The 16,111-nt window shown below is 35.5% G+C and overlaps 1 pseudogene; it reads right to left on the bottom strand.

The window, feature by feature from the left end:
* Window positions 1-2,425: 2,425 nt before the first annotated feature.
* LOC120155475 lies at window positions 2,426-6,870 on the bottom strand (annotated as a pseudogene).
* Between the last annotated feature and the right edge of the window lie 9,241 nt (window positions 6,871-16,111).

Genomic DNA, 16,111 nt, shown 5'->3' with positions numbered 1-16,111 from the left:
AGTTTTCACTAATTTGTTGGCATATATACATCATAAGACACTCTAGACTTCAGTTTATGCCGAGAATCGACTAAACCGTAGCTCTGATACCATTAAATGTAACACCCTAACCCGTATCCGACCTGAATATGAGTCCGAGGTGTCACATTGACTTTTCTACCTTTGCCACTTAAAGAAAAACAGGGAAATTTTAAACTTTTATTAAACCAAAATACGTTAATTTACATAAAAGAGATTACGAAATACAAAATCGACCAGAGCATTCGTAATTAACAACTTATTAAATGCCAACGCTCTATACACAACAAAAAATACCTACTTTGCCAATTACTTCTGATCTGATCTTTTAGTATTGATGCTATTCTTGCCACTTCTAGTACTGCTCTTCTTATTTCCTGGTACCTACGTGTAAATCACTTGCACGCTAAGTCATAGACTTAGTGAGGCAATAAATAAACATGTAGCTATAGATTCATGAATATGCATTCTTACCATTTGATCATAACATTTCAATATGCATGTATATATTTCATTATAACCGATATAATCATGTCATGTACATATGAAACTTATTTTCTTGTATCACTTTCACCTTAATTTATCTTTCAATTGCCCATGTACATTATTGAGAACAGAGGTATTTGAGTACATTGAGGTTGTGCACTAATGCTGTCACCACAGCTCAATAAATTCCCTCATGGGGCACCGAACATATGTTCAGTATTTGTCCCGAAGGACCACTATGTCCCGAAGGGCCACTGGATACGTCCCGAAGGACCACTGGATACATCCCGAAGGACCACTAGATACATCCCGAAGGACCACTGGATACGTCCCGAAGGACCACTATATCCCGAAGGACCACTATCTCCCGAAGGACTAATATACCCTCGACTCTTGGCATGCCAACTATACTTATAGCTCTCGTATCATAAAACATGGGCTTTAATATGAATACGTTTCTCATTTCATATCTCTTTCATCACTTTTCATGTAAACACATAATCTTTTCCAGTATTTCACATACCTGGATTATATTTTCTGGCAATGATATTCGTTCATTCAATGTCATATGAACATATAATGATATTTCAAACTATTAATTCTTTGGTTAAAAGAAAGCTATTTCCATCTCTTATTAAAGGTATGCATCGATGCACTACACCATGTATCGATGCATCCCTTGACGAGTGCATCGATGCACTACCCATGCATTGGTGCATAAATCCTATTCGATGTTTGCATTTTAAGCATGTGCATCGATGCACTCCTTATGCATCGATGCATTAATGGCATTCGATGTTCATTACTTTAAATGAGTGCATCGATACACTCCATGTGCATCGATGCACCTTCAACAAATTCTGGGATTTTCTCTTAATGCATCGGTACACTTTGAATGTGCACCGAAGCACTCTGCCCAAAATTCATATATTGAACCCGAAAACTCATCCATTTCAGCTTAAAACTTTCATGTTTCATCCCCTTTATATTCTTAACTCCAATACACATACTTAAACCAATCTATACTCATTTATTTCATCTTAAACCTCAGAATCCTATCCTCCTTGTGAATTCCAAGAATTATACCAACTTTGCAACATGATTTAATTCAACTTCTAACCCTTAATATGTCTTAACTAGATTGATGACAAGTCAAATTTAACTTTCAAATCTATATATGAACTCTATTCCAAAATTTCATTCAAGAATCTCTAATCTTTAATCTCTTCTAACTCCATCATCCTTTGATTTTAAGATAACCTAAGCTTTCCTTAAGCTTAGTTATCATCTAATAATCAACACCCAATCTTAAATTTAACAAGAAACTCAATAATCAGAAAACTCACCTTTGTTTTGCTTTACACATACAAGGAAGAAAGAAGAAGAAGAGAACTCTGGAAGCCTTTGGTGTTCTCTCCTTTTCAACCCACGTGTACTAATATATATCCTTTCTTTAATTAATTTCCTTGCAAATGACTCTTTTGCCCTTTCATTCCTTCTTCTTTTTAATTCAATCCTAAACAATCATTTACAAATAAATCTTTATACTATTCAATCATTCTATTTTAATTACCAAAATTTGAAACTTTCCAATTTAGTCACTAACCCGGTATTGAGGATGTTACAGATTCCAATTCAAATAATCATAAAATGTCTGAAATATGTGTAAAACTAAAAAATAGTTATAATGTATAAGTAGATCCTAACCTTTATATATATATATATTCAGACATTGATACAATACATGAAAGCCAAATGCCGGTAAGATATGAAAACTGTTTTAAGATCTGCAATAACTTTAATCTTTAATATGGTTTTTTGCACTGTGCATGTAATCTATTTTTATTAGGAGTGTTATGTTGTAGAGAATTCTAACAAAATCTATTAATTCGATCATGAAATCGAGCACATTAAGCCGGAAAGAAGAGGTAAAAAGGGAGCTTTGTATACCATTTTGATCATGAATGATGTGTCTCGTAACATGTCGATCAAGTAAGCATGTCAAGGTTGTAGCTGTTCCGTGACTTAAACATGGTTGGCCTGCATCAGGATGTTGCGGAGTTCGATGGCAATTTCTTGTAACATAACTGGTTTTCGAATGACTCCGTTGATTCCGATCTGTGAGCATTTTTCCCATGTATCTTCTTCGGCGCTGGCAGTCATGGGAACAATCAAAAGCCAATTACGACTTCGGAATTTCCGGATTCCCATTGTAACTTCGTATCCATCTAAATCGGGCATCTGAACCTCCAAAAAGACGATCTGGAATGGAGATGAGGCTGACTCAATAGAACTGAGGCAATCAAATCCGGATGACACGGCTGAAACACTGCATCCCAACTTCTAGAGAAGTTTTCGAGTCACAGCGCGGTTCAAATCGTCGTCATCAGCAAGTAAGACTTGCAAGCCCTTGAAAAGAGAGTTAGAACACGGTTGGTCTGAAGATTCTCCAGACTCGTTTATTGTTATACTGATGGATGGTCGGACTTGAAACCGAATAACAAGCGCCATGTTTTGAGCAGAACCTCGAGGATTTTGTACCACCCATATGTTCCCATGCATGAGCTACACGTTTGTTCGAAATCACGAAAATAAATTAATCAACAATTAATATAAACAATTTTTCGTTTATCACCGAGTAAATTTTTCGTTTGCACTAATCGGATGTAGAAACAATTAACACCTCTAGCCTAGCAACTTCTTATAGAGACGTTCAACTTCGGTTAGGCATCAAAAGCCTTAGCATTGCATAGAAGAACAAGTATAACATAACAAACATACAATAATCTAATGATAGACGGATGCATAATTGGAAAACAATTTAGCATTCTTACCTATACTAGCTTTTGGCAAATGCTAAGCTCAACCGTTCCTCGGCTCTATGGCTGTTATACTTTCTCCCACTGAACTGTACTTCCGAAATCGAGCTGCCCTCCGACTGAGAGTTGCAATTGTCAATCCTAATCTCGAACCTGATATGTACATCTCCATCCAAAGAGCTGCTCCTTCATGCAGCCCGTCTCTGATCATTCCGTTCCTGACTACCATTCTCGGAGAACACCTGAAGCACTACAGTTCCACCTTCACCATTGCCATCTAATAGACTCCCAACCATATGCAGTATCACCTGAAAAACTCTCCTATCATCACCATAAACAAGATCGGGCAACGATTTGTCAATCTCAATTGAAAAACTGAAACCCCTATAAACAGACAAGCACTTCGCAAGAAAAGCGGATTCTTTTATCATGGAATGTAACCGAAGAGATCTCTTCACCAATGGGGATCTTCCACTATCCATTGTTGAAATATCCATCACATCGTTTATCAAGGTCGATAGCACACTACTGGTCTTCATCATTGAATCAACGATAATTCGTTGATCATTATTCAGATTTCCATCCTGCATCATCGAAAGCAAGCCTAAAATCGAGTGCATTGGCCTCCTCGTTCCATCACTCATTACCTTCTGAAATGCATTCCTAACTTGGCTTACCCTCGTAGCATTCTACTGTGCCTGTTGTAATGCTCGATTTTGCTCAACCAATTGGTCCCTCATGTGTTGAGACTCTTCAAGAACAGCAGCATGAGAGAGCGCAACGGCCACTTGATCTATAACGACCTTAACTATCTCTAGTTCCTGGTTGCTCCATGATCTATTTTTTTCACTCGGAAAGACACAAACCAATATCGCATAGCATGTCTGAACTAGTTGGGGAGTTCCCCCTTTAAAATTGGATACTCGAAGCATTGGCATCCGAATAGCAGCCACAGGTCCTGGCTCACCATACTCTCCATTGCTTGCAGTGGCAAGAGCCAAGTCGGAATCAAGAATGTTCACTCCATCACTTCCTTTAATCCTCACAACATCCGGATCAGAAATCGGAATGGTGAAATTATACGAATAGTTCCTCCCTTTGAGTTCATGAGTCAAATTCATCACGGTCTTGATCTCATTAGGCATCCATACAGCATAATTTTGCAAACCTAATGTCTTGGACAACTCCACCATTTCCGTGTACAAAATGGCATGCCTGTCCAACAATTTACGGATTTCTTGAGTAAGCATGCGGACGTGGGCACCGATCTCCTTCTGTTTCATTATAAGACCGACTTCTTGCCCGAGATTCCAAGCATTTTTCTTCAGCATAAGCTCCCTCACCTTGACCTTGAGAAGCAACGGAATGAACGTAATAGCGGTTGCACACGAGACCAACGCGTTGAGAATCTTGAACACGGTTAGAGCCAACATGAGCTGAAACGGATGCGGACCATAGGTCCAGCCATTGAGTGTTAGATGACTATCTGTTAGACTGCTGTTAATACAACACGTGCATGTATAGGTGGTTAGTCAGTTAGGTTGGTAAAGGTTGTTAGGTGGTTAGTGGTTAGCTAAACCATTGTTATAAAAGCAGTGTACCAGCTAATATGAAGGCATTGCAATTCTTTACTGTGTATATTCTCTGTCATTTACACTTTCTAACATGGTATCATTCGCCAAAGTCCTGGGAATTTTTGGTTTCACGCTTCTAAATTTTCTCTCTCTAGTTCTTCACTCATGTTGCACAATGGGTCTAGTCAGCAAACTAGTGACTCAGTTGCCATGGATACTACAACTTCCCCTTCATCTACCGCCCCCTTTCGTTTACACTCAATGCCAGTCCATCCATGCCCGCTCCATTTTCCCATACCAAGACACCCCCGCCGCCCGAATCCGTTACACCGCTCTGCTCAACATTCCTCAGGAGTTATCCGCCGTTATGTTTGCCAGCCATGTGGAAAGGCGGCCACCGGTTTCTGACGAAGGACATTAGCATATTTTACCGTATGGATTTAATTCGTTATGGAGTTCCGAAACGAGGGTAGTCGAGCAGTTTCACATGAACCATCTGATCCCGCCTTATTTGTTCGCTTTTGCGATTGGGGAGCTAGGATCAAGAGAAGTTGGGCCGTGGACTACGATTTATGCTGAGGTGGTGGATAGCCTTTTGGATGTTGCGGCGAAAGAGTTTTCTGGGACGGAGGAGATGATCATGTAAGGGGAGAAGTTATTTGGAAAATATCCTTGGGAGAGATTCGATTTGCTTATTCTGCCGCCGAGTTTCCCTTATGGAGGAATGGAGAATCCGATGATGGTGTTTTTAACCCCAACTGTGATTAAAGGAGACGCCAGTGGGGCGCAGGTGGTGGCTCATGAGCTCACTCATAGTTGGACCGGGAGCTTGATCACTAATCGGAACAACGAACACTTCTAGTTGAATGAAGGATTTACAACATATGCAGAAAGGATAATTGTTGAAGTTGTGTTCAACTTTGCGGTGATGCGGACCAAATGTTTCAATTATGTTGCTGGTGTTTGGTTTGTTTCACATTGTTGTTATAAAATAGGTTTTTCATTTTTTAGAATTTTTTTGTTGAATGTTGATTCACATCAAAAGTTTGCATCAATTCAAGTCGAACGAAGGGAAGCATCGGCACTTCCGATTCAAGTCGAACGGAGGGAAGCATCGGCACTTCCGATTCAAATCGAACGGAAGTAAGCATCAGCACTTCCGATTCAATTCGAACGGAAGAAAGCATCGGCACTTCCGATTCAAGTGAACGGAAGGAAGCATCGGCACTTCCGATTCAAGTCGAACGGGAGGAAGCATGGACACTTCCGATTCAAGTCGAACGGGAGGAAACATCAACACTTCCGATTCAAGTCGAACGGGAGGAAGCATGGACACTTCCGATTCAAGTCGAACGGAAGGAAGCATCAACACTTCCGATTCAAGTGTTCATCTTTTCATCAAGAAGGAAAAGTAGAGGGAATGTTAGATTGTTGTCAATAAGGAGAAAATGAAGAGTAGGAGGAATGTTAGATGACTATTTGTTAGACTGCTGTTAATACAACACGTGCATGTAAAAGTGGTTAGTCTGTTAGGTTGGTTAGCTAAGTCAATTAGTTTGTTAGGTGGTTAGTGGTTAGCTAAACCATGGTTATAAAAGCAGTGTACCAGTTAATATGAAGGCAATGCAATTCTTTACTGTGTATATTCTCTGTCATTTACACTTCCTAACATTGAGCAAATGAGTCAATCCACAGAGCACGATGAAAGCAATGAACTGAAAGAGGACCCATTTGAACGGCACATTCGAACAACTAAAAAAGTAAAGCAGTTCTATCGGGATCGAGAAATACGCCACGGCAATCAAGAAATCACTCACTCTTTGAGTCTCTAAGATGCTCTCGATGCTCCAAAAACTCCCCTCATCGTCGCAATTACACCTCGGAAAGCCGTCATCGGCGGCGGACAACGATATCAGAAGTGTAGAAAACAATAACCCGGGAGCTAATGCCTTTAACATTGCATCAATCCAAATGAACTGCTTCTACTCGTTCATTCAAACCGTTTATTGGTACAAATCACCAGATATTTCCAAACAATTTTTGCTGCACAGCTCCCTCGAGCTACAACATTATAATCCCAAACTTCAATCCTCATTGTCTGTAATGGAGAGACGACTTAGTATTGTCGAAAAACATTAATAATAATTCTCAAAAGAATAAAAACCAAACTATTAAATTTTACAACATTGAATTAAGATCTAACACACTATATATCGTAGAATTAACATATTAAGAATACAAAATATATCTAATCCAAACCCCAAATTTCATATTTTATTAATAATTTTATATCATATGAATTATGAAATAGTACAGTAATAAACAAGAACACGACATTTTCTCAGAGCAACCCCCACCGAGAAACCAAATAAAACAACAAAGAAGAAAAACAAAAACAACCCATTTGGTCTGATAATTCCCAGAAATGCAGGCTGAAAATCAAGACCAAAAAGGAACCAAAAAGAAGAAGAAAACCCCAGAAACTCACCAGAAACAAGATGAAGGGCAGTAAAAAGAAACCACCTTCAGATCTTTTGATTTTCTATGACATGCAAAGTCAAAAAAATGCACACTTTGATAACTTTCCAACGTTTTAGTATCATTAAACGTTGCAAATTCAATCACTTGAACAGGTTTCAAATAACCTAAACACACACAAAAAGAAAAAGAAATGTATATATAAATTCGAAAGCTTTTCCCGTTACAGCAACAACACCGCCAAATACAAGAAGGATAAAGAGAAAAAACACTGGTCTAGAGTTTTGTCTGTGTGTCTGGTATTGGTTTGGTTCCTATTTAAAAGGACAGACTCGCTGGTATAGTGTTTAGTTTTTATTTCATTCTAGTATCTCATCTTTAAAAACTTAACGGACAGACTTGCTGGTTGCCGCGTCAACAATTGTCTGTCGTCGTATCCATCAGTCAATGAAATCCAAACTTTCTAGCTTGCACCTTTTTGACCCCTTGAACGTGATTTCGACCTTCGTTTCATTGTAAAATGTCTCAATTTCCCTAAATCGACGATAGAATCTTTGACTTCTTCATCATCTGATCTCTGTCGTCAATCGTCCGATAGACCTAAAACTAGGACTATTTCAATAAACTCGTCATTCTCTTATTATTCACTGTTCATATCGGTCATCCGTCCATCGGAGCTATGCTCCGTCAGCCCATCCATTAAGTTTTTAACGGTGATATACTAAAATGAAACAAAAACAAAATGTTAGGTATAGTTTTGAAAAAAATGAAAGTTTTAGATACTAAAACAGACCAAAATTAATAGTTTAGATACTAAATGTGTAGTTTACCCTTTTTTATTAATCTAAGGTGATTATAAGTGGTGATATCTATTCTAGAAACCCTCAACTATTTGACAATAAACACTCAAATATTTTACAATTAGTGTTGATATTCGAACTCAAAATATCTAAAATTAACAACTATCTCTCTAACTACTAATAACTCTTGAATTACGCTAGTCATCTCTTTTTCTAAATTGCTAACATGCTTCAAATACATAATTACTAATTTATCATATAGCGTATTTTCTTACATATTAATTTTCTTTTATTGTCCTTCAGTTTTAAGGGTTTATCTTAAGTAATCTTAATCAATCCGGGTCGCATATCTGCTTTCGGTGGGTTAGTTTCCCAGCGAAGATTTTTTGCATACACGAGAACTCGAACCTAAAATTTTACTTTAAGTAATATCAAACTGCTTAACACTTGAACTAGCTTGTTGGTTATAAAATGCCGCTTGGAACTCACATTATAAATGACATGTTCAGTATCTAAACTATTTAGAAATTTTGGAATTAAAACATATTATAACTGATAATTTAGGTACTAAATATGTAATTAATCCTAGACAAAATTAAGGAGTTTAACTATTTAAGATTTAAATGACCTGTGTGCATAAGAAATTATACATAAAAATCATAAAAAAACCAATATAAATTTATAAATGTGACACAAATAAATTATTGTAAAAGTTGTGACATTACGATAAAATACACAAACATGCAACACATATATTGAAATATCAAAATCGAATTAAAATGGATTATTGATAAATAAAAAGTTATATAAATGAGATGTATTTGCTCAAGTGTATATACAATTAAGAGAATATGTTCATTGAATTACTAATAGTAAAGTTTTGATCTTCAAGAATTTATTTATTTATCCTCTAAAAGAAAGTATATGGGATGATTTCTCGTGTGAATATTTGAGTCATTCATTGCGCGAAAAAACAAATTAGCAACATTAGGTGTTGACAATATGTACTTCAAGTTGTGTTTCTTTATTCGGATGAATTAGAGATAAATGTTTGAAAATTATATTACGATAAACTACATAAATATGCAACACATTAAGTGATTAGTTTATTGTGTTGATGTTATAGTAAAATATTCTAGTTATGTGTTTTATTTACGTTTATGGTTATAAACTTTTATTATAATTTTAAATAGGGTAAATTACATTGATCATTACTGAACTTTACTCTATTTCCTATTCTACTCATTGTACTTTAAAACCTTTTAATTTCCTCACTAAACTTAATGTAATTAACGTCTTCGGTCACTCAACCGTTTTTTCCACTAACGGTGCTATGACGTGGCTGTCTGTGAGCTTCCATTTTCAATTATTTCTTTCAAGACCACCGGCGACGTTGGCGAAATGTAAGTCTCCATGTGTAGAAATAATTTTTTATTCAACTATGTACTATCTATAAATTATTTATTTGCGTGTAAAGAAAATTTTGGAGTTAATTGCACATTGAATTATATGAACTGGATTTGCATGTGCTTTTTGCAATTTGATGAGAGTAATGGTGGAGGGAAAGGAGTGGTAAGAAGAGGGTGGAGAAGAGGATATGGAAGGAGGCGGCGGAGGAAAAAAGTTGAGTGGTGTTGAAGAAAGGCATCTACCCTTTTTTTAAAATATTTTTTCTTTTTCTTTTGACTTGGGATATGATAATTAAAAATATAATAAAAAAATCCACGTCATAACACTGTTAGTGGAAAAAACGGTTGAGTGATCAAAAACACTAATTACATTAAGTTTAATGATGAAATTGAACGGATTTAAAGTACAATGAGTGAAATAGGAAATAGAGTAAAGTTCAGTGATGATCGATATAATTTACCCTTTTAAATATTTTTTTTAATAAAATTAATGGTTTCTATTTGCACGAAAACATTATATTATTGTAAGGATGTTTTTATCTTTTATACTTTAATATAATTCTAAAATAGAATAATAAAAAAATAGTATTTGAAAAGCAATTCGAGACAAATAGATTCGTAATAAATTCTATTATTATACCATCAATAATAATTTGTTGAAACAATATTTATATAATATTTTTGGTCTATTAAAAAAAGTTATGTTTTCACTAGTAAAATTAGAATAACAAATAGATTTAATCATAGCCTTTGAAATATCCATACCAAATCGTACGGATGACAAGGAAGTCAAGGTAATGTAATTTTCCACACTATTTACGGTCAAGATTAGTGGGAAAATGTCAAATATCTCTCCTTCAAATAAGCTACACGCGAGGCACGTGATTCACCGACCCCAAGGACTTCACATCACGCGCGTTTGAATATGGGAATATTTATAAAATGATGAGCCACACGGGGCTATCACGGTCCAGCAAGAGCCACCCATTATATATATATATATACACCAATTGATTGATTAATACAAATCGAATAGTGCAGAGTCGATTGTAGACATTGATTTTTTCATTTTATTTTTAAAAATTATTTATATATATATATATATATATATATATATATATATTACAAGCCCAATTTATAAAGAACCCAAAAATGAAGCCCATTTACAATCCCGGACCCAAACCAGTTCTAAACCCAACTTGTTCAGGCCCAAATGGAGACAACCCGTTTAGGGTTACTGCTAGGGTTTCTAACCCTAGCGCCGCAGCCGCCTCTCCAGCTGCCAGAAGCCACTGCCTCCACGCCTCTGCTGCCAGATGCTCGAACCCGCTACAGCCACGAAGCCGCCGCCTCGCCAAAAGCCTCCAGAAGCCAGCTGCCCCCCCACACGTCACGGCTATGGGGTGAGTCACCAGATAGCTCGGGGACTCACCGAACTTCCCCTCTGGACCGGTCCAAGCATGGCTCCGTGGTGGCTATAAAAGCCACCGAATCCTGCAAAACGAAAAACACAGAGGACAGAAGACAGAAGAAAAAAAAAGAAGAACGAAGAGAAGAACGGAAGACAGAACTACAACAACCACCAACCACAACAATACCAAACAGAAACGAGAGAAACCGAGAGCAACAGAAAGCAAGCAAGAAATAAAAAGGAAGAGAAAAAGAGTAACTTACCTTCGGAGTACTCCAAGCGTCACCAAAAACCTTCGGTAACCGAAGGTACTTTCGTAGATTTGCTCCGATTGGGAGCTTTTTAGGGAAAAAGAACACCGGAATCGGCATTAGCACGTTCCGATCTATATTATGGTGGGTTTTAAAATTTTTCGGCCACAGTCAACAGTGGCCGGCAGTGCCGGAGTACAGCTGCCGGCCGAAATTTATCTCCCTCCGGTGGAGAGTTTAGAGAGAAGACAGAGAGAAATTTTTTCTCTCTGTTAGAGAGAAAAGAAGAAAGGAAGAAGTGAGAAGGATGGCCCTTGGAGCCGGCTTAAATGGGTATAAATACCCACATCAAAACGACGCCGTTTTGGTGAGGGTATCTGTGTAATTTCACATATGGGTAAACCCCATCCGTAGTCCATCAGTTTTATAACTTTATATTTTAGTCACTAAATCAATTTTTAAATTCTTTTAATACGGTTTTCAAATTTCACATATATGTATTTTAGTCCTTAACCGTAATTATATATATTTTAGATAAATAACATATTTAGTCCTTTAATTTTAATAATTAATATTTTAATCTGAATAACATGTTTTAATTTATTTTAATTTGACATTCGAATTTAGTGTAATTTTATTTTAGTCCATAAATTAATAAATGAGTAAAATAACATGTTTAATCCCTGTAATTTTAAATAATTAATTATGAATTAGGTATTTAATTCTATTAGGTTATAATTTAGTCACTAATTTCAATTTTTATTTATTTTTTTACAAGTTTTATTTATTTTAAATATATAGTTTTAATTTTATTCATTGTTTAGTTATATGTTAATTTTTAATTATTATTATTATTTAGCCATAAATATATATTTATATAATAAATAATATTTATTTTATTTAATTACTTTTAACTTATTTTAATCCTGTTTTAATATTTATTTATTTTTCAATATTAAGAAAGGGCAGTCTTAAAACATCTGGATGTTCATTTTCTGATATTTTTAAATAAATAAATATCCTATTTTATAAATTATATTAATTGTTTTAATTATTTATTTTTAATATCAAATAAAAGAGTTTTCTTAAGTCACCTAGAAGTTCTTTTCTGATATTTCTGAATAAATAAATATTTTATTTATAAATATATATAAATTAATATGTTTTTTTCATAATTATAATTTTGAAATAATAGGATTATAAATTAAATATATCTTTGAATTTTTAATTTCTAATAATATAGATAATTTATAATTAAAAAGTACCAATTTTGGGCGTTGTAGGGGTGCTAATCCTTCCCTAAACGTAACCGACCACGAATCCCTTTTTATTATTAAAAAGAACGAATTTTTGGTTAAAATGCAAATCATTTTATCTTTTAATCGATGTTTTCTTAAAAACTCTTTTAAAGGATGATTTTTAGGTATTCGACCTACCTGACCCAAAAGGCCGATGGCGACTCCCAAATTATTTTAAAAAACCATTTATTCACATCACTTTTCCCGCCAAGTAAAAAATTCGTGCCCGGGCAAAAACCGGTTACGACAGCTTGGCGACTCCACTGGGGACCCTGTCAAACTTTAAAATTAATTATAAATTGTCTCTATCAATTAGAAATTAAAAATTTATATTTATTTAATTTTTAATTCTTTTATTTAAAAATTTTTATTACTTATTATTTTCATAATATTTATTATATTTATTATTATTTTATTTTCAAATATTAAATTTCATTATTTATTTGTTTGTCAGAGGTTTGAACATTTCTCCTCACACACAACACTTGCATTGCATAACATAAGCTTTCTAATCAAGCGTGTCCCTTTTAAGTGGGAGTGAAAGCGACGTCTTCGTGAGAATTTATTCTCCGTGTCAGACCTAGCAAGTAACTTTCAGGGTTTATATGCTCTATGTCTTCGTGAGAATTTATTCTCCGTGTCAGGTATAGAGAAATGTGTCCCCTCGAATTGAACTCGACCCGCTTAAGTTTGTAATGGACTAGGATTGAGGGTTGACAACCCAAGGGGGCATCAACAAGGACAGTTCGAGTACCTTTACTCTTAGAACCAAAACCCTGCATATAATGAACCCTAGAAATTCTCCTGATCTAAGACAGTACTGAACCTCTGTCTGTAGGTATACACAAAGGAGAAATAAGCTATAGCTTTTAATTTATTTTATTTCCTTTTCTTTTTCCTGAATAAATGCATGCGAACTAGAAATCATGCAGTTAGATTAAATTTTCCAAACAAAGCATGGAACTAGAAAGCATGAGATTAAGATTTATACCTTGATAGATATATTTTTTTTCATTAGTTGGTACTAACTATTCTATTTTTTCTTATTTTTTCATGCATGTTACTTTGCTCTAAACTTGTTTATATTGATTTCTTTTGTTTACATTGTATGATCATGGCATAACCAAAAGGTGTTTACTTGAAAGACTGTTCATCATATTGGAAAGAAATCGTAAATGGACAAAAAGTTTTATGATCAAACAAAATATGATGCGTCCAAGAAAAGACATCCTGAGGGAACTCTAAAGATAGAGGATAGCTATGCACCCAAAGATTATATGCCCATTGAAGAGCAAAAGGAGATATGAGAAATAAGAGAGCAGATGTCCAAGATGATGGATAAAATATATGTTTTGGCCAAAAGAGAAGAGATTCCTGCACAGAAAGAGAGAGAGCTCAATGAACTTAACCCTGCAATGTCAGATATGCAAGGGACTTCGGATCTTAACCAACTTGAGAAATTACAGACAGTCATCATTCGTATTCACAAATCGTCTGGAGATACCAAAGAAATGGTGACCACTGTAAAAGCTCCCAGAGAAAAGAAGAAATCATGTAACCTGAAATCATCGAAGTTTAGTCTGCTCCCGACGTCTAAAACTCAGGTTCAATCCAAGACAAAAGGCGGTTCTCATGTTGATGCTATACCTATATCATATAAAGAGTTGTATGAAAAGTTACTTGAAGCACGAGAAGTAGCTCCCTACTACATAAAACCGTTCCAACCTCCATATCCGAATTGGTATGACATCAACATTTATTGTGAATATCATGCCAGAGCTCAAGGACATACTATTGAGAATTGTCTTGCCTTCAAACGTCGAGTCCAAAGTCTTTTGGATCATGGAACCTTACAATTTATGGTAAATGATCGACCTAGTTTGGTAACCGAAGGTCCTGCTAGATTAATACCAAAAGTCTTTAAAGGTAAGAGTATCAGTAGGGGCGCCTAGAGAGAAGAAGATTTGCTGAGGTTTGAAGCTCAAATACGTCATTTGAAGATTGAAAACGATAAATTGAGCACCAAAATGGAAACCATACATGAAGATTTCCAGAAGATCAATCAAGCCTTTCAAAATGCTGGCATAGGAAATACCCCAGAAGAGTGGATAACATGGGTCACCAAACTGAAAAAGAATTGCAATATAAATGAAGGACGAGCCAAGAAGTTTTCTCATGATTTACGAGTTACAGAAGAAAGACTCAATACAACTGTCATGGAATCGAGAAAATATCAAGTCAACAATCAAAGGTTGAATAGTGCTATGACCAATAGGGAAACATCATATCAGATTCATCAGCTTGAGATCGATACTGAATTAAAAGCCACTATGGCCAAGAACAAAACATTGAATAAATGTGTAGATGATTATGGAGATCTTGTACGTGAACTTCTTGAACATAAAGATTCTCTCACAAGAAAAAATGAACAACATTGTTTACAACTTCGAGAATTGACACAAAGGATGAAGGAAAAAGACAATGTCATGAATGAAGCTGCTGCTCAAGCAAACAATGTGGCTCATAAGCTGGTGGACTTAGCTGGCTTCACAAGAGAATTAAAGCAAATGGATAACTCCACACCTGAGTATGAGTGGAAGTTAGTTTGGCTTTTAAGTGAAATAGAGAAATTAGGAGTGAAAGCTATTCCCTACATGTAAAAGTTTTGTTTGATGTACCGAAACTTTTGTGTTCAATGAAATATGTTCTAAGATGATCGCTCTTGAGTAAACACCTTTTCATATATGCATTTTCATTTTGCATCTTTGCATTTTTCATTTTGCATTCATACTTTTATGTTTGCCTTTGAATTGCACATTTTGCATTCTTATTTTTCTATTTATGCATTTTTCACATTTTTATTTAAGTACTGTTATGTACTTTAATTATAAAAACATGTAAATAATTCATGGAAGGTTCTGTAACAGTAAAAACCAAGACCATTCATTCATATTACTTTACTATCATCATGAAAACAATGGAGCAATCTTATAAGGGACTACAAGACCAGTGGCCAGAATAATTGACAGGGTTACCTCGGGATACAAGGAAATAAGCGTCAGATTCAGTACCAGATGGATCAGATCAAATTATTCAGGGAATGGAATCTGATAAAGAAGAGATAACTTCTAAAGAGAAATCATGCTATCAGATTGAAGAGTCGAGAAAGATAACATACCCTGGGGCATCCCACTCAAACCCAAAGAATAGCCTCATTAATTATTCACAATATGAGGAGAGAGTCAAGAAGACAGAGAAAGCAATCAGAAACATGAAAGATGTTAGTGCCCACCACAAAGAATTAGAAGCAAGAGAGCTCAGCTTGGTTCCAGATTTGATTATTCCCCATGAATTCAAAATGCCTGATTTTGAGAAATATGATGGCACCAGTTGTCCCTTAATCCATTTGAGAATGTTTTACAGAAAAATGGAAGGATATTTGAGTTCTGATGATCTATTAATTCACTCTTTCCATGATAGTCTTGTTGGCCCAACAGTAGTCTGGTACAATCAGTTGACCCAAGAACAGATCAAGAGATGGGTAGATCTAGCTCATGCATTTTTGGG

Source organism: Hibiscus syriacus, unplaced genomic scaffold, assembly GCF_006381635.1.
Source record: "Hibiscus syriacus cultivar Baekdansim isolate YM2019G1 unplaced genomic scaffold, ASM638163v2 tig00002840_pilon, whole genome shotgun sequence".
Taxonomy (NCBI): domain Eukaryota; kingdom Viridiplantae; phylum Streptophyta; class Magnoliopsida; order Malvales; family Malvaceae; genus Hibiscus; species Hibiscus syriacus.
The sequence above is the reverse complement of the archived record's forward strand: the minus strand, read 5'-3'. Positions and strand labels throughout refer to the sequence as shown.